Source organism: Triticum urartu, chromosome 4 (assembly GCF_003073215.2).
Source record: "Triticum urartu cultivar G1812 chromosome 4, Tu2.1, whole genome shotgun sequence".
NCBI classification, from domain to species: Eukaryota; Viridiplantae; Streptophyta; class Magnoliopsida; order Poales; family Poaceae; genus Triticum; species Triticum urartu.
In genome coordinates, this window is record NC_053025.1 from 186,292,882 (window position 1) to 186,316,134 (window position 23,253).

The 23,253-nt window shown below is 48.1% G+C and overlaps 1 pseudogene; it reads left to right on the forward strand.

Annotated features, from left to right (window-relative positions):
* Positions 1-6,513: 6,513 nt before the first annotated feature.
* LOC125554679 lies at positions 6,514-10,569 on the forward strand (annotated as a pseudogene).
* Positions 10,570-23,253: the final 12,684 nt, after the last annotated feature.

Genomic DNA, 23,253 nt, shown 5'->3' on the forward strand with positions numbered 1-23,253 from the left:
CAACTTAATCAACATGTCAAGTCACTCAACTCAACTTAAGTAGTTTTCTCCCACACACACACACTCACAGGTTCTTGTAAACAATGGATGTCGGGTTTCTGGAACGACACCTATGGGATCCCTCGATAGAATCCCTTCTACGGTTGCGGGGTGTGGGGCTGCGCAAAGAGCAGATCTAGAAGTTCAACTCGGTGGGATTTTTTACCCAGATTTGGGCCACAAGCGATGCGTAAAACCCTAGTCCTGCTTTGTGTGTATTTAGTCTTCTTGAGCTCTTGAACTAGCTACGGTGCATGCCCAGTCCAAAAAGTCCGAATCCTTCCTCAGTACACCTCGGGCCTCCTTTTATATGTCAAAGGGGTTGCCACAGTGGCACACATGAGGTGGCAAGTATGTATAGTGTACAAGTTTATCTCCTGACATCCTAGGAAAAGCTCATTTAATGCGTCGACTATGTCCTCTTGCTTTATCGGGGACGGTAAGGGAGCTCGCCCTGTCCATCACCGCCTCGCTTTGCTTCGACGCACGTCCAAGGTGACGAGGCATGCAGCGCCACGCTGGCTAGTTGGCTGCTGAGCTGGTGTGATGGCAGGGTCTTCATGAAGATCTACATGCCACCACTTAGGTGCTTGGCTAGTTGGCCTAGAAGTTGCATGCTGCCACGCAAGTGCGTGTCTAGTTGGTAGGCTGGTCGCCACATCCGACCGAGCACGGGGCAGCGAAGCTTTGGTAAGTGCAGGCCTGGCCTCGGCCCCGCAGACGCCCCCGGCAAGGGCCTTGTCGGGATCTCGTGGGCGTCCCCAGCAAGGGTCATGCCGGGGGCTTGCGAGCGTCCCTGGCAAGGATCTTGCCGGGGGTCTTTGTCTTGTGGTACACATCTAGGCTTGTAGGCATTTGGTTTTCACCAAGATCTGCATGCCACCATGCAGGCACTCCCGAGCCTTGGTCTTGACATTGTCGATGGCGTCATAACTCTCAGGCTCAAGGGTGGCAATCTTCCTGGTGTTGGGAAAGTTGCCACGGCAAGGCTCTTACCGGGGCCATGCAGGCCGTGCTGGCAAGACGCTTGTCGGGGGAAACCCATCCTGTCCCTTTGCTCTTTATGCTTCTAGCTTGGGTGCTGCCTGGGTAGTCTTGTGTCTTTGCATCCTCTGCCCTGCCGAGCCCGGCCGCAGGTGTGGCTATGACTGCACGTGCACAAGTAAAGGGGTACAGAAGGGCCCCTACTTTTGTACACCGAGAGGAGGCCCTGGGCCAGGGCCACACATAAGCGCGAAACGTTATTGGGCCAGGCCCAGAACAGTGCATGGGCAGGCATGGCAGAGTTTTAACTGCGGTAACTCCTTACTAGTTGTGCTTCCCCACATCCCGTATTGAGTGCGTGAAATGGGGGTCGTATGTGGGGCGGTCGGAGCATGTTTGCGTCACCCTGCAGTGAATAGTGGAGAGGCGGCCCACGTCTTCCCCATAAAAAAGAGGAAACCGCAAGGGCGCTGCTCATTTACCCCATGCGCTCTTTCCAATCTCGGAACCTCCATTCCCCTCTTCTTCTCCAAGCGCGAACTGAAGCTTTCGCCTTTGCTCGCCGCCGCCACCACCGTGCCCCCATTGCTCTTGACCCCTTCACCCCCCCCCCCCTCAGCCGCCATGGCGCCCAAGTCGAGAAACGGCAAGGGAGCGGCCATGGACGCCGGGGGGAAGGAGGCACCAGAGAGTGAGTTGGTGGAGATGCGGACGGAATGCGCCCTCTTCACCTCGACGGTCGATGCATTCACCCTCAAGGAGAAGTTCAGCCCCCTGTGGGGGACGGAGACATCGAGGCACCCCGCCACGCGTATCATCCCCGCAGCCTATGCCAAGGACTGCCCAAATCAGTACCGCTTCTTCGTCGATTACTTCTCCTGCGGGCTCTGCCCCCCCCCCCTTCTGTGATTTCTCCAATGACATCATGCACACCTTTGGCTTCCATCTTCTGGATTTTACGCCGAACGTTGTGGCGTGCATGGCCTTCTTTTCCCACCTTTGTGAGGGCTTTGCCGGAGTGCATCCCAGCACGGCGCTTTTCCGCCACTACTTCACCCCTCGCATCTAGCTAGGGGCGCCATCTCTGGCTGCGTCACCTGGATCCCGAGGACTCAGAGCAAGGGCACGTACCCGGAGGAAGCCCAGAAGGAGAGGCGGGAAGAGTGGCTGGGCCGATGGTGCTGGATTGTGGAGGAGGATCTGCAGGAGTTCTGCTGGGTCCGGCCAAAGCCACCGGTCTGAAGGAAGGAATAGAGCGATGTTGACGCCGATGACAAGAAGCTCATGGTCGCCACCACCAGGATCCATCGCCACACCTCGGACGGGCTCACTCTCGAGATGATCGGGGCCGATTTCATCCGTCACCGGATTGCCCCACTGCATAATAAGGGGATGCCGGCCTGGGACTTCAGGAACGTGGCCGACATCATGAGGCACCGTCCCGGTCTGAATCACAACTTCACAGTGCGGCAATACGCCCACCTCTGCCAGAGGCTTTTTGAGGTCAAGGTCGATGAGGGCGGCAGGGCCGAGAGGACCGGCAAGGCCGACAAGACCGGCAAGGCTGGCGAGGTCGGCAGGTCTCTGTTTGGGTTGCCGGCGGAGTTGGTCCCACTGAGAAACAACTCTTGCTAGACCACCATTGTCGCCATGATTCAACATGCACAGCCTCAACCCAACTTGGGACGAGCCGGAAGTAGAGCTGGTGCAGGAATTCTTCGACAACTTGTTAGAGAGGTATGTTCATGACGAGTCACAGCTCATCCGCGACACCACCACGGAGGAGCTAGCATACATCACCACCCAGGCAGAAGAGGCAGCGCTTGTCGAGGAAGCCGGTAGCCTCGGCACCGTCGAGGACGAGGCCGACATGGATGCAGAGGAGAAGAAGTTCGCCGAGTGGACGGGAGCTGCCAGGGGATCCAGCGACGCCGGCGCTGGGCCCCCCTTGTCGAAGACGTGGTCAAGCAGTTGGCCGAAGAGAAGGCCAAGGCGGAGGACCCCTCGGCCCGGGAGAGAAAATGCGTCCTGCGGCGGGCTAGCTCCGGCAAGCCGGTCCGGCCCGGCAGGACCACGCAGCGGCAACAGGCCCAGGCGCAGCCCGCACGTGAGATGAGGGCAGCGACAGTGAAGAAGGCCGCGACCGCCACTTCTTCCTCATCCAAGCGGCGCAGGACGCCTTCTCCTTCCCCTCCCCCTCCACCGCGGACGCCGCCCCAGAGGACGACTTCGACTTTGGTCCTTCGGTCCGAAGAGGGAAGAGGAGACAAGTAGAGGAGGATGTGTAAGCACCTCGCCCTTCACCATTTCTGATCCAAAGCCTGTGTCATTTTTCCTGACTTGATCTTATGTTTGCAGCGACACAGAGACGCTGGCTCAAAGGGCGGCGAAGAGGGCCAGAGCTTCGACGGGCGACAAGCCCAGGCGAGCACTCTCTGCATGCCGCAACTGGTAGTGATCAGCCCGGACAATAGCCCTCGATGCAGCCCCCGCTTCAGCCCCCAGGTTCATTACTCCTCATCGACGGGCGTTGGGGCGTAATCCTTGGTGCTAACCTTGCCAGGTTTGCAGGAGGAGAGCGACAGCAGGAGGAGCCACTAAGGGCCACTCCAGACATGCCGCCCCCGTCAACCACGCCACCCAGAGGGGCGTCCCCGGCAAGGGCACCTTCCGCCGAGCCCATGCGCATGGAGGAGGAGGAGGAGGAGGCAAGCATGGTTGTTGGCTGCTCTGTCCTGGCCACAAACATTTGCGGGAAGGGAACCACTTCTTCCCAGCTTGGCATGGGTAAGTGGCCCGCCTCCCATCTCTGTTTTCTTCCTGTTCTTTGTTCTGAATTGTGATTTTGGCCCTGCTTCGTCCTTCTTTCTGGTTTCAAGACCCTCCCTCGATGGACCAGGAGGATATCAACACCGTCATCGAGAGGGTCACCAAGGACGCCGAAGCCGAGTACGCCAAGATCGCGGCTTACATAGCCGCCAAGTCTGCTACCGAGGAGGCCGGCAAGGGGCCTGCCGGGGAGGCCGGCAAGGGTTCTGCTGAGGAGGCTGCCAAGGAGCTTGCCGGGGAGGCCGGCAAGGCCACTGCTGCGGAGGCCGCCAAAGAGCCTGCTGGGGAGGGGATGGCCGACGACCAACCTTCCTCCCCTACATCCCCCACCTCGGGCAAATACTTGAAGGAGGGTGACAAATTGTTCGTCCGCCTTCCAGGGACGACGAGGGCCAGGGCGCCAGCCGAAGGGGAGGTGTTTGATGATGAGGCACTCGCCACCGCCGGGCTCCAGGTTGTTGACGAACTGAGCACCGCCGGTGGCGGTTTCGAAGAGGAGCAGCTTCTCCGGGCCATGAGCGCCAACTTCCAGAATCTCCAGGCACTCCACCGTGCCCACCAACACAAGGTGAAATAAACGATGGCGGCGGTGGACAAGGCGGAAGCAGATTTTGAGGAGCACGTCGCTCAGACGTAGGTCTGGTTTGGCGAGGCCCAGGAAGAACTGAGGGTTGCAGAGGGTCAGCTGGACGAGCGCAAGCGGGAGCTCATACTGAAGCAGGTCGAGATCGAGAAGGCCTAAGAGGCGGTGAAATAACATGCCGCCAAGGATGAAGCCGCCCGGGTGCAGCAGCAAGCTCTGCTGGACACCTAGGAAGAAGACCTCATTACCCACGAGCAGGCGCTTGCCGCCACGCTCCGCGGCAAGGACGAGGAGATCGGGAAGATCATCACGCAGTGGACCCAGGAGCTGGAGCAGAGGTACAAGGAGGCCCTCGATGCTCTGGCTCGCGACCACGCTGGCAAGGTGGAGAAGCTGGAGCTGGAGCGGGAGGAGCTGAAGAAGAAGGTCTTGGAGCTGATAGAGGAGAGGGACACGGCCAACCGCACTCTGGCGGATTCACAGGTTACCATCTCCAATCAGATCAAGCTGCTTTCCGAGGCCAACAGCTCCATTGATGGTCTGAAGCTGCAACTGGGCGCTTTGTAGGGAATGCTTTCAGAGGACACAGCCCGGGAGGAGACCCTGAAAAAGGTCCTCGAGACCGAAAAGCAGCTGCAGAGTGATGACACCGCCACCCATAAGGACTATGAGGAGGGCGTCAACCTTTGGATTAGCTGCCTCATCGGCGTTGTAGGGAAGCTCACCGTGTACCTAGCCGTCATGGGCATGCCGGACGTTAGGTTCTCCCAGGAGGCAAACACAAGCCCCAATGCCAGGCTGACCTTGTTCTTCGAGCGCATCCTCGCTGCCCTTGAGCAGCTCCGCTCCAATCGAGCGACCTATCTGGCTAGTGAGTCCCGGAGGCTTTGCCGGGGTGCCCTGGCCAAGGTGCTCAACAAGGTGGCATTCTGGAACCCCAACGTCGACTTCGCCGACGCGCTTGAGAGCTTGCGGGAGGGCATGGACCTCGCGACACTCGAAGAGCATATCGAGCCCATCACCAGTTGCGTCAACGGAGTCAAGAGGGTGGAGGGCCCGTGCCGGGACTAGCCACCCCGTTTCTCCTTGTCTCCACGAGTTCATGCCCAAGACAATTTATCTTAAGTTAGAACCGCGACAACCACTAATGTAATATAACTCTACAGTATTTTGAAATGAAACATGTTATCTTCTTGTTTGATCTTTCCTTGTATGTACATACCCTACGCCTAGTTCGATAGGTTTGCCGGCGCATAAACCCATGATGTGGCGCTTTGAGAAACGGATCCTTAGCAGCCTGCCGGGGGGCGCTTGCTGCCGGGCAAATCACCTTGCCGTTCTCGGCGCAGCTGCCTGATGTGTTGAGCGGACTTGAAACAGAACAAGGGTGTTGACAATAGCGGAAGGGTTCCCTTGCGTGCAGGTTTTCCATACAAGGAGCAAGATCCTTTGAGGAAGATAACCTTATAAAAATGAAAATTGCTCAGGGTTTTGCGTGACTTAGCTTTTTGTTGCCACGCGGATGGTTGTTGTGGCTGCGGATAGCACCGCCTCACCTAGTTGATGGCACCAGAGCATGGCTGATCGATGTCGCCTTCTTCTCCCGAGCCATCGCGATCAAGAAGTCGATGAGCTGGTTTCAAAACTGGATTTTCACAGCCTCAGCGCCCCTGCCTGGCACGCCAAAGATGTCGGGGTTCTGTCACGACTCCTATGGGATCCCTCGACGGAATCCCTTCTACGGTTGCGGGGCGTGGGGCTGCGCAAAGAGCGGGTCTAGAAGATCAACTCGGTGGGATTTTTTACCCAGGTTCGGGCCGCAAGTGATGCGTAAAACCCTAGTCCTCCTTTGTGTGTATTTAGTGTTATTGAGCTCTTGAACTAGAAATGGTGCATGCCCGATCCAAAAAGTCTGAATCCTTCCTCAGTACGCCTCGGGCCTCCTTTTATATGTCAAAGGGTTTGCCACAGTGGCACACAGGAGGTGGAAAGTATGTACAGTGTAGAACTTCATCTCCTGACATCCTAGGAAAAACGCATTTAATGTGCCGCCTATGTGTCCTCTTGCTTTATCGGGGATGGTAAAGGAGCTCGCCCCGTCCATCGCTGCCTCGCCTTGCTTCGACGTGCGTCCAAGGTGACGAGGCATGCAGCGCCATGCTGGCTGGCTGGCTGCTGAGATGGTGTGGTGGCAGGGTCTTCATGAAGATCTGCATGCTGATGACCCACAAGTATAGGGTATCTATCATAGTTCTTTCAATAAGTAAGAGTGTCGATCCCAACGAGGAGTAGAAGGAAATGACAAGCGGTTTCCAGCAAGGTATTTTCTGCAAGTACTGAAATAAGTGGTAACGGATAGTTTTGTGATAGGATAATTTGTAACGAGCAACAAGTAACAAAACTAAATAAAGTGCAGCAAGGTGCTCCAATCCTTTTTGTAGCAAAGGATAAGCCTGTAAAAACTCTTATATAGAGAAAAGCGCTCCCGAGGACACATGGGAATATCGCCAAGCTAGTTTTCATCACGTTCATATGATTCGCGTTTGGTACTTTGATAATTTGGTATGTGGGTGGACCGGTGCTTGGTTACTGTCCTTACTTGGACAAGCATCCCACTTATGATTAACCTCTATTGCAAGGATCCGCAACTACAACAAAAGTATTAAGGTAAACCTAACCATAGCATGAAACATATGGATCCCAATCAGCCCCTTACGAAGCAACGCATAAACTAGGGTTTAAGCTTCTGTCACTCTAGCAACCCATCATCTACTTATTACTTCCCAATGCCTTCCTCTAGGCCCAAATAATGGTGAAGTGTTATGTCGTTGATGTTCACATAACACCACTAGAGGAGAGAGAACATACATGTCATCAAAATATCGAATGAATACCAAATTCACATGACTACTAATAGCAAGACTTCTCCCATGTCCTCAGGAACAAAGGTAACTACTCACAAAGCATAATCATGTTCATAATCAGAGGGGTATTAATATGCATATAGGATCTGAACATATGATCTTCCACAAAATAAACCAACTAGCATCAACTACAAGGAGTAATTAACACTACTAGCAACCTACTAGTACCAATCACGGACTTGGAGAAAAGAATTGGATACAAGAGATGAACTAGGGTTTTGAGAGGAGATGGTTCTGGTCAAGATGTTGATGGAGATTGCCCTCTCCCGATGAGAGGAGCGTTGGTGATGACGATGGCTACGATTTCCCCCTCCTGGAGGGAAGTTTCCCCGGCAGAATAGCTCTGCCGGAGCCCTAGATTGGATCCGCCAAGGTTCCGCCTCGTGGCGGCGGAGTTTCGTCCGAGGAGATGGCTTATGATTTTTTTTCATTGAAAGACTCCATATAGCAGAAGATGGCCACCGGAGGGCCACCAGGGGGCCCACGAGGTAGGAGGGCGCGCCCCCACCCTCGTAGAGACGGCTATTCGAATAGCTTTACACTCTGTAGAGGTTGCACAATTTACCCACAAGATCCGAGGAACTCCCGTGTTAGCCATGACCCGTTGTACCTCAAGTACCTGGGGTGAGCACCCGATCACTATCTTTCCCTAGTTGTGAATTACATAGAGTCCACTCGCTTAGTAACAACCCCCGTGCCAACATTCTCACAATAATATCGTTGTCTCTGGAGCCTCTCTCCCAGACATACCATAGAACCATGCACAAAGGTAACAATGGTGTGTCTGGTGCCTTGTAAAAATAGTCATGGCCGCCCTACCAGGCACGACCCCGTCCCGAGAGTGACCATGACACTCCTAGCACTAGTAATGCAGGCATCCATGCTAGCACGAGCTAGGTAATCAATAATGCCCTTTCCCAAATAAGGGTAGCGTGGTTGCGCATGTAAGGTTGGAGTAATGGTCACGACTTAAGCCAATCTGTTTTCGAAAACAACACGCTCACTTGCCTCGGTACACCTACTTCTTTATCAAGAGGTTACCTAGCTCAATATCTCCCTCAGGCAGTAGTGCCACCCGACGGGGTTTTCGAAAAGTCGTTGAAAATTCTTTTGTCGCCATCACCATGCATATTCATGTCCCATTTGCATCGCAACTACTTTAGAATCATATTGAATCCCACTCACATAACCCTCATAGGAAGGTAGGGTCATGAACAATGCAAGTATCAACCAGGAAATAATGAAGGAAACCCACCAAAGTGGTTACCATCTCATCATAATTCCGGTGCAACAATAATAAAGTGATGTATGACATGCATAGGAAGTGTTCATCAACATGGTCAAGGGGCGGCTTGACTAGCTCCGCAAGGTCTTCAATCTTTTTGGTCCATCTCCGACTATTCCGTCTACTTCATCAACTAACGTCGGAAGCAACCACAATAAGCAACACAACAAGCCAGAAATAAAAGTGCTCTAAAAATGTGAGTTGGACTTTTCTTGGATACCTCTGGTCATATGAAAAATGACCAAAGTGGTGTCATTGGAAGTGGATTAATGGATACTTTTGAACATTTCACTATGATGGAATTAGGAGATTAATGGATTTGCAATAAGTCATCAGAAACATTATTTTGGAAAATGAGCGAACGCACCCATTTAACAAAGAGTGAATTTAGAAGCACCTCGGAGTTGGTTTCACTGGATTTGGAGTTGAAATGAATTTCCGAGGAATTTGCAAAGTTGGCTATACATGGAGAAATGGACCAATATTTGATGTTGCAAAGAAAGTATTGGGAAAATGTTTAAACGCTAAGTTATGAACCTAGAAGAGTCTAAGAATTTGAATCAAGGCATTTGGATCAGAGATGAGCTCTCTGTGATTTTTCTAAAGTTCATTGCAGAAATGGAAAAATAGGATTTGATAAATATTTGTGAAGAAAACATTTCTGGAAAAATGATCCAATTGTACCATGTGATAGAGAATGAATTTATGAACTACTAGAAATCTCTCCCTAATAATAAATAATAAAGCACGGATTGAGTCTCCGGGTGCACCGTCGCAGCAAGTTTGCAGAAAGGTCCTTGTGCTTTTTGGTAAATGATCCCACAGTCCCATTTGAGTGGATCTGAGAAAACGTTTTGGTTTTGCAAACTAATCCCTGCATTTTGTAAAAATTCCCTTCGCTCTCCTTTCTTCTATCTTATCCTCTTCATCGCACCGACGGCTGCCCCTCCCCTCTCGTCGGCTCTCTCGGCGTCTCCCTCCCCTGCCCTGGCTCTGGCTCCCCCCTCTACCTCGGGCCCTCTCAGTCTCTTCTCCGCCTCCGGCCTCCCCGGCCCCCCTGTAGGCGCCTAGGCACATAGCGCCCTCCACGGCTGATGCCGGCACCTCCACTCTCCGTTCCTCTTCATTGTGCACGGTAGCAGGAGGGGCCCTGATGGGAGCACGCTTCTGCCCCCCGTCGCGGCCCTCCCCCTCGCCGACCGCGTCGAGAGTACACCTGACGGTCTCAGTGTCCACCTCAAACGCCCTGATCAACCACAAGGACACCCTAATCCACAAGGCCATCCCGGTGCCCACGCCTGACGGCAGGGCGATGGTGGCCATCATCTACTTCCAGCCGCACCGCCAACAGTGGGCCACGGATCGACCCGGCAAGAGCACCTGGAAATCTGTGAGGCTGAGCAACATCCTGGCCGTGGTGGACCTGGCACTCCACCACGGGCAGCTCTAGGACAACACCAGCTTCGGGATTGTGTACGTCTTCCTGGAGCTGCACGGGCTGGCCTCCGCGTCTCCGATATCATCCCGTCCGTGACACGGAGGCTAACCTCGCGCGTGGAGAGCAACTTCCTCGTGCAGACCCCCGGCGGTGGGGCGCTGATCCAAGTGGAGCTCGTCAAGGCGGCCGGGGGTGAGGAGTTAATGGTTCGCGTGCTGGACGAGTGCAGTGGGACGTGGGAGGAGGAGGACGACATCGGCAACGTTGCGGTGCCCATGGACGCGTCCGGCATGGTGGCTGTGTCCACGAAGGAGTGCCCCGGCTGAGGCCCAGCACCGTCTACTACAGGGACCTCAACAGTGGTGAGACGCGGGTTCGGGCGTACAGCCTCGCGGGCAAGCACAAGAAGGTCGAGGTCGTTGAGTCCCTCTCCAGGGTGGAGGGAAACAAGCGGTCGTGATTCTGGTTCACGCCGCTCTATTCATAGTGACAGTGAGTCCTGATCATGATCAACGTCCGTTTTTAGCCTGATCGTCTGATCGTGATCCAATGTCTGCGAGTTGTGCAATGTTCATCAAGAGTCTGTAGTATCTCTTTACGCACAGCTTATTCACCTGAACCTTCTCCAGTTAAGCGGCACTCCAGATTTGACAAAGATGCTCTTAAAAATATAGATATGATTAACATGTTAGTCTTGTTCAGTTTGATTCGTACTGCTTCTATATGATCACCTGTAGGAAAAACTGTCTATGCCAATGGTGGGCTCTATGCCGAGTGTTATTTCAGAATAACAATGTGGACTTTCTTCTTTACCATTTGTACGACCCTTTTTTGTATGATTACTTTTTGCATAGTAAGCTCTTCCATGATTACTAATAGTCTGAACGTTGTTTTATTCTGCAGGTTGTTTGCATACTTAAATAGAGAGTCATACACACACAAACTTGCTTAGTTTGGTCTCTTTACATATATCACTGTTATTTCCTTCCACAAACACTTTTTAGATTCATTTTGACACACTTCTGAGTGTTGTCACACATAATGACTGCGGTTCACGCAACATGTAACCATTCCAGTTAATGTTAACTGAGAATTATTATTTCGCATCACACTAGCAAGATAGGAACACAAAAGACAAGATTAGTATGGCAATACTTTTTTATTATGTGCGATGGCACCCATTTTTGTTTTTTGTCACAGACACATCAATCTGCATATAGGATGTGGCGTTTGACCCTGATAACATCAAGAAATTGTCAATGGACTGCACTCAAGCCAGAGAATTGGCCTTTGCAGGTGCTTATCTTTTGTTATTGTCTTCTTACACTATCTAGAATGTTACTAGCATTAGAACTGTCATTGACCCTACTGCTATCCTTCTTTCCTTTTAACTTAACCTTGACAGAGGCAAACAAACCTGTTGATGATGTGGAAAGATGTCAAGCACATTCTTCAGAATGATAAACTGTTGGGTGACAGAGTGGAGAAAATGGTCAAAGAGTGTGATGCCTACACGAGTTCTACAAGAAAGTAGATGTATCTCCCCATAAGGAAATGGTAGTGGTTGATATCAACAAATAATGAGAATTCCATGATGAAAAAGATGTAGTGACATGTTGGAACTGCTAAAGTGAGGAGTGTCCAGTAGGTCCCTAAATGATCCTAATAACCTCCTCCACTCATGTTAATCTTTTGATGAGATGGAATTGGCATTTGGTTGATGGATCCTTAAAGCACTTTTTTTGTTGCAAATCACCATGTAGTTTACCAATATTTCATAGTTCTTTTATTGCAGAACATGGAAAAACCTATGATATAAGCCTTCCGTAGCAATGCATCGGTATTTAGCTCACAAAGAAGTGGCAAAAAGGCTGGAGTGGTGGAGGCAAGAAAATAATTTTGAGTAACCAACAAAGAAAAAAGCTCTTTGTGAAATCAGAACAAAGTCAAAAATAGAGTGCTTCATTTCCTACAACTTTTTCTTGTGTTATTACTTTCATAGTGAGTGCAAGTTTGCAATCACATATATGCAGAGGTCTGCTGCTAATGGGTTCTAGGTTGCCGGGAGTGAGGAAATTATATTAGCCAAGGAGTGAGCCCTCTGTTTTGTGGTGCAGCAGCATTGTCTATTACAATGTACATTCTATTATTTTTCCTTTTCTTTTTTATAATTGTAACTGAAGGAATTTTTGCTAAAATAAATTGGGTGCATTACAAGCTTATGTTGAGTGTGTTAATTCCTATCATTTTGTTGTCATGGAGACCTAAAAAATGACATTTTTCTTCCATTTCCCTGATCTTCATTTCCAGATCTGAACCGTGTCGTTGCTTATCAATTCTCACATCCATTTTTATCAGTTCACAAGGATGTGCATCCCTTCTTACATGGGGAACCAGATAACAAGAACAGGTAGAGCAGGCTTCCAACCTCCTCCAAGGAAGACGATTATGGTGCGTGACCTCAAGCAATTGTTAGTTTAGATTGGTAACAATAATTGAAAATCCTATATATTGCTTTTGTTTTGCAATTAGCGGTACAAAAGATTGCTCTAGGCACAAGAATAGTGGAAGGTTACCGGTTCTTAGGAAATGTAGTTCTTTTTGTTTCCAGCATGTTAGAAGTTGCATGTGTAGAACTAATGAAGTCGATAATCCAATTATGTGCCAGTACCTTCAGGTGCTGGTTTATTTGTCTTGGTGTCATTGCTCTTTATGTCACTGGAAAAAATAGCGCACTATAGCGTGTAGAGAACTGCCTCGCTAAATTAATTTATGTACAATGTCTCGCTAATAGCACGTTGTAGCGCGCTATAGCACACTAATAGCATATTTTCAGGGCCCGTGCTATTTTCTATAGCGCGCTATTTTTTCATTTTGTAGAGACATGGTTTTCCTCATTCTTAAGTTATTTTCCTTTGCATCCAACATTGTTTTTCCAAGGTTGTGATAAAAATGGATGAGGTCGTCCTTCTACAAGCCATCATGAGCTGTTATATGATCATACTACGCTCTGAGGTCATCTTTTTTATATCAAGATGAATACCTGATAATCCAAAAAAATAAGAGAAAAGCAAACTCATTCATTGTGTAGTTTTTGCTGATATACATTTTACCTTGGTGTGTCGTCTTCGGATGGCACCGTATGGATGTTGGCGTGCCGCATTGATGGACGATTATACGGACACATGAACTTTCTCTCCTGTTGCAACGCATGGGCATTTGTGCTAGTTTGAATCATTAAATTTGGAGTCCATTTGAATTGTTTATGGATTTTACAATATTTCTGGAAAAGAAAAGGAAGAAAAGAAATCAACCTTATAATGCGCACTAGGTGAAGCCCAGCTATATGGCGCCTACTAGGGTCAGCCCAGTGGCTCACTTGCGCGAAGGAGGTGGTGATGCCGAAGGCGCCCTCCTAGATTACGTCTTGGCTGCGGGGAGACGGCTCCCAAAGAAACCGTGTCCACATAAACTCGCGGGCTCGACCTGCTGGTAACTGACATGCGGGCCCCGCCCACAGGTCATCTTCTTCCTCGCGCTTGGGGTAGAGGAGGCCGACCGAGTGAGGTGCTGTCTTCCTTCCCGTTGACTCCAGCCGTCCCCGGCGGCATCTGGCATACTGATAAATTCAGGAGTTCGAGCCAGGCCGAATCATGGGTGTCGGCGTTCTAGGAACCAGGTACCCAGACTTGCCTGCCAGCGGCCCACGGCGTGGCTTCATCAACGACCTGGTACGGCCCATCTACAAGACCACCAAGAAAATACCCTCGTGAGGGACCAAGCCTCATGAGGCGGGCAATGCCAAGACCTCCCGAGGGAGCGGCCTCCCCAGGCAGCCTCCCGAGGAGCAGAGATTTCTATGCAGGTACCCAACCTCATGAGGTTGCGATGATGCAAGCCATGACAACCAAAGCAGGCGGGCACCAGCGGGCACAGAGGAGGCAGATTGATCTTTGGTGCAAAGGAGGCAAGGATAGGCGTGGGTTCCCGAGGAATCTGGCAAAGGTTTCCATTCAAGGGCAACAAGACCAAGACCATAGATACGTCCATTTTGCATCATGCTTTTATATCGATATTTATTGCATTATGGGATGCTATTACACATTATGTGACAATACTTATGCCTATTCTATCTTATTTTACAAGGTTTACATGAAGAGGGGGAATGCCGGCAGCTAGAATTTTGGGCTAGAAAAGGAGAAACTATTAGAGACCTATTCTGCACAGCTCCAAAAGTCCTGAAACTTCACGAAAGTCATTTTGGAATTAATAAAAAAATACTGAGTGGAGAAAGCACCAGAGGGGGCCCACACCCTGGCCACGAGGGTGGGGCGCGCGCCCTACCCCCTGGGCGCGCCCCTGCCTCGTGGGCCCCCTGGTGGCCCTCTAATGCCCATCTTCTGCTATATGAGGTCTTTCGTCCGAGAAAAAAATCATAAGCAAGCTCACGGGACGAAACTCCGCCGCCACGAGGCGGAACCAACCTAGGGCTCTGGCAGAGCTATTCTGCCGGGGAAATCATCACCATCATCAATGATCCTCTCATCGGGAGGGGGTCAGTCTCCATCAACATCTTCACTAGCACCATCTCATCTCAAACCCTAGTTCATCTCTTGTATCCAATCTTTTTATCCAAACCTCAGATTGGTACTTGTGGGTTGCTAGTAGTGTTGATTACTCCTTGTAGTTGATGCTAGTTGGTTTACTTGGTGGAAGATCAAATGTTCAGATCCATATGCATATTAATACCCCTCTTATTTTGAACATGAATATGCTTTGTGGGTAGTTTCGTTTGTTCCTGAGGACATGGGAGAAGTCTTGCTATAAGTAGTCATGTGAATTTGGTATTCGTTCGATATTTTGATGAGATGTATGTTGTCATCCCTCTAGTAGTGTCATGTGAATGTAAACTATATGACACTTCACCATTGCATGGGCCTAGAGGGAGGCATTGGGAAGTAATAAGTAGATGATGGGTTGCTAGAGTGACAGAAGCTTAAACCCTAGTTTATGTGTTGCTTCGTAAGGGGGTGATTTGGATCCATATGTTTCATGCTATGGTTAGGTTTACCTCAATACTTCTGTTGTAGTTGCAGATGCTTGCAATAGGGGCTAATCATAAGTGGGATGCTTTTCCAAGTAAGGGCAGTACCAAAGCACCGGTCCACCCACATATCAAATTATTAAAGTACCGAACGTGAATGATATGAACGTGATGAAAACTAGCTTGATGATAATTCCCATGTGTCGTCGGGAGCGTTTTCCTTCATATAAGAGTTTGTCCAGGCTTGTCCTTTGCTACAAAAAGGATTGGGCCATCTTGCTGCACCTTATTTACTTTTATTTCTTGCTACTCGTTACAAATTACCTTATCACAAAACTATCTGTTACTGATAATTTCAGTGCTTGCAGAGAATACCTTACTGAAAACTGCTTATCATTTCCTTCTGCTCCTCGTTTGGTTCGACACTCTTACTTATCGAAAAGGCTATGATAGATCGCCTACACTTGTGGGTCATCAAGACTCTTTTCTGGCACCGTTGCCGGGGAGTGAAGCGCCTTTGGTAAGTGGAATTTGGTAAGGAAAAATTTATATAGTGTGCTGAAATTTACTGTCACTTGTTACTATGGAACATAATCCTTTGAGGGGCTTGTTCGAGGTATCTTCACCTCGACCAGTAGAGCGAAGAATTGCTCCTCAACCCACTGAACCTACTGAAAATGTTTACTTTGAAATTCCTTTGGGTATGATAGAGAAACTGCTAGCTAATCCTTTCACAGGTGATGGAACATTACATCCCGATTTGCACCTAATCTATGTGGATGAAGTTTATGGATTATTTAAGCTTGCAGGTATGCCTGAGGATGTTATGAAGAAGAAGGTCTTCCCTTTATCTTTGATGGGAGATGCATTGACATGGTATAGGCTATGTGATGATATGGGATCATGGGACTACAAGCGATTGAAATTGGAATTTCATCAGAAGTTTTATCCTATGCATCTTGTTCATCGTGATCGTAACTATATATATAATTTTTGGCATCGCGAAGGGGAAAGCATTGCTCAAGCTTGGGGGGAGGCTTAAGTCAATGTTATATTCATGCCCCAATCATAAGGTCTCAACAGAAATGATTATTCAAAAAAATTATGCTCGGCTTTCTCTCAGTAATCGCTCCATGCTCGATACTTCTTGTACTGGATCTTTCATGGTGAAGACTATTGAATTCAAATAGGATTTATTGGAAAGAATTAAACGCAACTCCGAAGATTGGGACCTCGATGATGGTAAGGAGTTAGGTATAACACCTAAGTTTGATTGTGTTAAATCTTTTATGGATACCGATGCTTTCCGTGAATTTAGCACTAAATATGGACTTGACTCTGAGATAGTAGCTTCTTTCTGTGAATCCTTTGCTACTCATGTTGATCTCCCAAAGGAGAAGTGGTTTAAATATAATCCCCCCACTGAAGTAAAAGTAGTTGCACCTATTAAAGTTGAATAAAATACTATCACTTATAATGATCATGTTGTTCCTGCTGCTTATATTGAGAAACCACCTTTCCCTGTTAGAATAAAGGATCATGCTAAAGCTTCAACTATGGTTAACAAAAGTAACATTAAGACACCTAAACCCCCTGAGCAAATTAAAGTTGAACCTAAAATTGCTATGGTTAAAGATCTCTTGGCCGATAATATTTATGGGCATGTTATTTACTTCTGCAATGAAGCTGCTAGAATTGCTAGACCTGATGCTAAAAATAAACATAGACCTGTTGTAGGCATGCCTGTTATTTCCGTTAAAATAGGAGATCATTGTTATCATGGCTTATGTGATATGGGTGCTAGTGCAAGTGCAATACCTTATTCCTTATACGAAGAAATTATGCATGATATTGCACCTGCTGAGATAGAAGATATCAATGTTACAACTAAGCTTGCCAATAGAGATACTATTTCACTAGTTGGGATTGTTAGAGATCTTGAAGTCTTGTGTGTGAAATTTAAATATCCTGCTGATTTTCTTGTTCTTGGTTCTCCACAAGATAGCTTTTGTCCCATTATATTTGGTAGACCCTTCTTGAATACTATTAATGCTAAGATAGACTGCAATAAGGACATTGTTTCTGTTGGTTTAGGGGATATGTCTCATGAGTTTAATTTTGCCAAATTTAGTAGACAACCCCATGATGAGGAATTTCCTAGTAAAGATGAAATTATTGGTCTTGCTTCTATAGTCGTGCCTCCTACTGATCCTTTAGAACAATATTTGCTAGACCATGAAAATGATATGTTTATGAATGAAAGAAGGGAAATAGATGAAGTATTCTTTAAACAGGGACCTATTCTGAAACACAACTTGCCTGTTGAAATCATAAGGGATCCTCCTCCACCCAAGGGTGATCCCGTGTTTGAGCTTAAACCATTGCCTGATACTCTTAAATATGCTTATCTTGATGAAAAGAAGATATATCCTGTTATTACTAGTGCTAACCTTTCAGAGCACGAAGAAGAGAGATTATTGAAAACTCTGAAGAAGCACCGTGCTGCTATTGGATATACTCTTGATGATCTTAAGGGCATTAGTCCCACTCTATGTCAACACAAGATAAATTTGGAGCAAGATGCAAACCAGTTATTGATCACCAACGACAGCTAAATCTGTAACACCCACGATGCGGTTATATCTCCCACGTGTTGGAGCACGACTTAGAAGCATAACCGCATAGTAGGCATGTTGCAAGAGGGGTAATCTTTACACATCCCATGTACTGAATAAGAAAGGGATAAAGAGTTGGCTTACAATCGCCACTTCACACAATACATGAATATAGCATTACATCAGCCAGATACAATCAAGGTCCGACTACGGATCCAAATAAAGAAAAACAACCCCTAATGCAAAAGATCCCCGATCGCCCCGACTGGGCTCCACTACTGATCAACTGGAAACAAAACAACACAACGAACACGATCTTCATCGAGCTCCTCCTTGAGCTCGGTTGCGTCACCTACACGGTTATCATCGGCACCTGCAACTGTTTGAAGTAATCTGTGAGTCACTGGGACTCAGCAATCTCACAGCCACGAGATCAAGACTATTTAAGCTTATGGGTAGGAAAATGTAGTGAGGTGGAGCTTCCGCAAGCGCTAGCATATATGGTGGCTAACTACCGCAAATGAGAGCGAGAAGAGAAGCAAAGCACGGTTGTAAACTAGAAGTGATCAAGAAGTGATCCTGAAACTACTTATTTTCAAGCATAACACAAGAACCGTGTTCACTTCCCGGACTCCGCCGAGAAGAGACCATCACGGCTACACACGCGGTTGATGCATTTTAATTAAGTTAAGTTTCAAGTTCTCTACAACCGGACATTAACAAATTCCCATCTGCCCATAACCGCAGGCACGGCTTTCGAAAGTTCAAAACCCTGCAGGGGTGTCCCAACTTAGCCCATCACAAGCTCTCGCGGTCAACGAAGGATATTCCTTCTCCCAGGACGACCCGATCAGACTCGGAATCCCGGTTACAAGACATTTTGACAATGGTAAAACAAGACCAGCAAAGCCACCCGGATGTGTCGACAAATCCCGATAGGAGCTGCACATATCTCGTTCTCAGGGCACACTGGATAGGTTAAGCTACGAGTAAAACCAACCCTCGAGTTGCCCCGAGGTGGCTGTAGGATCGAAAGTATGTCTAGAGGGGGGGTGATTAGACTACTTGACCAAATAAAAACTTAACCTTTTCCCAATTTTAGTTCTTGGCAGATTTTAGCTATTGTAGGACAAGTCAAGCAATCATCACACAATTCAAGCAAGCATGCAACATATTGGCAGCGGAAAGTAAAGCATGCAACTTCCAAGAATGTAAAGGGAAGGGTTTGGAGAATTCAAACGCAATTGGAGACACGGATGTTTTTCCCGTGGTTCGGATAGGTGGTGCTATCCTACATCCACGTTGATGGAGACTTCAACCCACGAAGGGTAACGGTCGCGCGAGTCCACGGAGGGCTCCACCTACGAAGGGTCCACGAAGTAGCAACCTTGTCTATCCCACCATGGCCATCGCCCAAAGAAGGACTTGGCCTCACTCACTACATAGATACACAGAACGATTTCCTTGGCCTAAGTTGCGGAACTCACGCTTCTTCAGACTCATAGCTCCGGCTGAAACATGTGCGGTACGGAACGCCTGCTGGAACTGATCCCAAGTCACATTTGCTATGGGGAATGTAGTGGTGTAATTCTCCCACCATGAGGCTGCTGGTCCATCCAGTTGATGTGTGGCAAAGCGCACCTTCTCAGCGTCAGTGCATCCTGCGGTGGTCAACTCTCTTCCGATCTTGCGAAGCCAGTCATCTGCAATGATCGGCTTCGTGCTGCTAGAGAACACTGGTGGGTTCAACCTCAAGAAACGGGTAAGGTTGTCAACCGGGGGTGGTGGCGGTGGGTTGTTGTTGTTCTGGATTTGATTCTGAATGAGTAGCTGCATGAGGGCATTCTGGTTCTGGATCAACTGGGTAAGTTCCGGTGGGAATTCCGGGTCACGTCTTGGAGGCATCTGTTAGGTTTAGAGTGGATGAGAAATTAGAATAGAATAAGGGCCTAATGAGAGAAATCACTACCCATATGCTTATGATAGCAAGAAAAATTTCAAATCAAGCAATTCACACAGATCACACCACACAAGCAAAAACCTACAGGTAAGGTCATATCCACAATATATATGATCTCTTCATACTACCGCAATCATTCGTTGGACTCAACTTGGTAGTGGTGGTCTGAACTAAATCTTCTCAAATCAAAGTCAACTCTAGCTTCTTCTTCTTCTTCGTCAATGATGTCTTCATAGGTCATGGTCAGGTCAAACTCGGTGGGACCGATTTGCTCTTTCGGTGAGACCGAAAAGTTACAAAAAGGAAATAAGAGTTTACACTGCAATCTCGGTGGGACCGAGACGCTCTTTCGGTGAGACCGAAAAGTTACGAAAGGGAAACAGAGAGTTTGCAATCCCATCTCGGTGAGACCGAGATCCCTATCGGTAGAACCGAATTGCTAGGGTTTGGCAGTGGCTTATGACAAGTGAAACTCGGTGGCGCCGGATAGAAAGAATCGGTAGGACCGAGTTTGGCTTAGGGTTTAGGTCATATGTGGATATGGGAAAGTAGTTGAGGGTTTTGGAGCATATCACTAAGCACATGAAGCAAGAGGCTCATTAAGCAACACCTCATCCCTCCTTGATAGTATTGGCTTTTCCTAAAGACTCAATGTGATCTTGGATCACTAAAATATAAAATGAAGAGTCTTGAGATTTTGAGCTTGAGCCAATCCTTTGTCCTTAGCATTTTGAGGGTTCCACTTTCACATCCATGCCATGCCAATCATTGAGCTCTCCTGAAATAGTCATCTTGGAATAGCATTAGCTCAATGAGCTATATGTTGTTATGAATTACCAAAACCACCTAGGGATAGTTGCACTTTCAATCTCCCCCTTTTTGGTAATTGATGACAACATATAGATCAAAGCTTCGACAAATGATAATAAGCATGAAATATATCGTCGCTTTGAGAAGTATCTGACAAGTAAGAGCTCCCCCTAAATTTGTGCATATTTAAAATTTGCTTTGGACTGCAAATGCACAAAGAGTTAGAGTCATGGGTTACTCTTCCATGTCACATACATCTTGGTGGAGCGCTTAAAATGATAAGAATGAAATACATGCACTCATCACCAAGAATAGTGAATGATCACATAAATAGATAAGATGATAATATTAAGCAAACATTAAGTGTAGCTTATGATCAAACACATGATCATCAATGTCTCATGAGCAATGACATAGTATCTCACACAAAAGCAAACAAAGTTCGAAAAACCACCAAATAAAACAAGAGAGAATAAAAGCAACACTCTCTCTCTCAGCCTATGATCTATACATTTTCTCCCCCTTTGGCAACAAGTTACCAAAAAGTTCCTACAAAATGCATATTGCTAAGTCGACCCTCAGGCTTGATCTTCAGGTGGTGGTGGAGTCCGAAGCACTCCAAGGACGAAGCCTTCTGTAGACGTGGTCGGAGTCGAGGCTGAAGTGGACGCTGGAGCTGGTGGAACTGAGGCTGTAGCTGGTGCAGACGTGGTGGCTCTGGTGTCAGCAACTGGCACTACAGACGACCTCGGACCTCGTGGTACTCTGGCAAAGGCATCAGTTGTAGTCTTGCCTCTCCTCTCCTGCATGTCATCCTGGAGCTGCTCCACTGCAGTCTGAATCTCTGTCACTTTGACATCCAAGTCATAGAACTTTTGTTCCATGATCCTCTCTAAGCTTACCTGGTTCTGAGTTAGGGTGGCTAGTCCTTGCTCAATCCGCAGGGTGGATGCAATCAAGTAACCAAGTTTCTCTTGTTTGGTTTTCAGGAAATATTCAGATGCCTCCTCTTGAGTAGGCATCTTGGCAGCTTTCTCCTTCCTCGCCTTCTCCTTCTTGGCTTGTGCTTGGGCATATGATGGCTCATTCTCAGTCATGACCACTTGATTATCTTCAAAGTCTGGACGGATGGGCAGGTGTTCCTTGTCCAATAAGTATATGCCCGTGCCCATCTTAGAGTTGATGAGCTCCTGAATCTGTGGGGCATATCCACAGCTCCTCTTCTGGTCTGCTGCTGTCCTCTTGATTGTTTCAATCATAAGGCTCTTGACTTTGAATTTCTGTGGCACGTCAAAGATATGAAGCAAGTTGATCGCGTGTCCCCTGATCATCTTGTGATCTCCAGACTTGGGCAATAGAGTGTGCCTAAGAATCCAGTTGATGGTTGGCAGCCCTGACAGAAGATAGTGTACTGAGCCAAACTTGAACGTATCAAGTGCTTCATTTGGAATCTCCTTGTACATGTTTGACATTGAGTTGTGGTCCATCTTCTTCTTGGCATAAATGTCCAAGTCATCGTCAAGCTCTTCTGGGGCATTAATCAGCTGAGCCCATTCAGCAACTGTAGACTGGTACCTCGTACCCTCTGACATCCATACAATCCTGCCATCTGGATAGAAGTGGGCTGTGGAGTAGAACTGCATGATGAGTTCCTCGTTCCACTTTGTGAGCTTCTGCCCAACAAAGTCCTCTACTCCACATGCCTTGAAGATGTCCTGCACTACAGGGTAGTACTCTTTGTTGTCCTTGATGTATTGCCAATCAACCCATCTCATATCACAGACATTTGGCTTCTTGTCTAGCAGCACTGTCTCATCAAAGTCTTGCTGCTCCTTGGTGTGAAACCTGTAGTCAACTGCAGTCCTTCTCCTTGAAGCATACGAATCTGCTTCTCTCCACTTCCGGAGCCCTGAATCTCTCCTGAGTTTCATATCCTCAGCCACAGGATGAGCATCATTGTGGTCTGGGATCTTGGGCTTGAGCTTTCTACGAACATTCTCTTCTTCTTCTGCAGCTTCAGGCACTGGGGCCTTGTTCTTCTCAGTAGCTGGGATGCTTCTTGTGTTCCTCTTTGGCTTTGGCTTTGGAGCTGGCTTGGCCTTGGAAGCAGCTGCCCCTATTCTTATAGCATCACCCATCAGCTTGGGTGCCTTAGGTGCTAGTGTAGCTACCTCTTATTCTTCCTCCTCATCTTCCATGATGGAAGCCTTGCCAAGCACTCTGGCTATAGTTTTCTTCACCCTTTCTTTCCTCTTCTTGCCTTCAGCAGCAACTGGCTCAATGGGAGTGGGCTTCTCGGTTGAAGCTCTGGCCTTTGACATAGGCTGCTTGCCTGCTGGCCTTTTGATCTTCATCCCTGGTTTTATGCCCTGTGGTGGCTCAACTCTCTTGGAAGTTGCTTCCTCTTCTGCCACATAATCCTCATCTTCTGAGTCTGAGGCTCTCTTCTTTCTCTGTCTTGTGGCAGCTTTAGGAAGATTGCTAGGGGTGCTCCTGCTGCCATCATCTGAGGAACTTGAGGGACTAGTGCCCTCACTCATCTGCACTTGCTACTCTGACAAGTTCTGGCTATCACTTTGGTCTGACATGATGCAAACTCTGACTGCTGACCCTGTGAATAGGTTATAGATGAGATAGAGTGGATGAGCATCACAAAATGCAGCGATTTTTGCAAAAGAATAATTCAAAAACTTAGTTTTAGTTTCCCACTGAAAGCATCTCGGATCTACCGATTTCTAAACT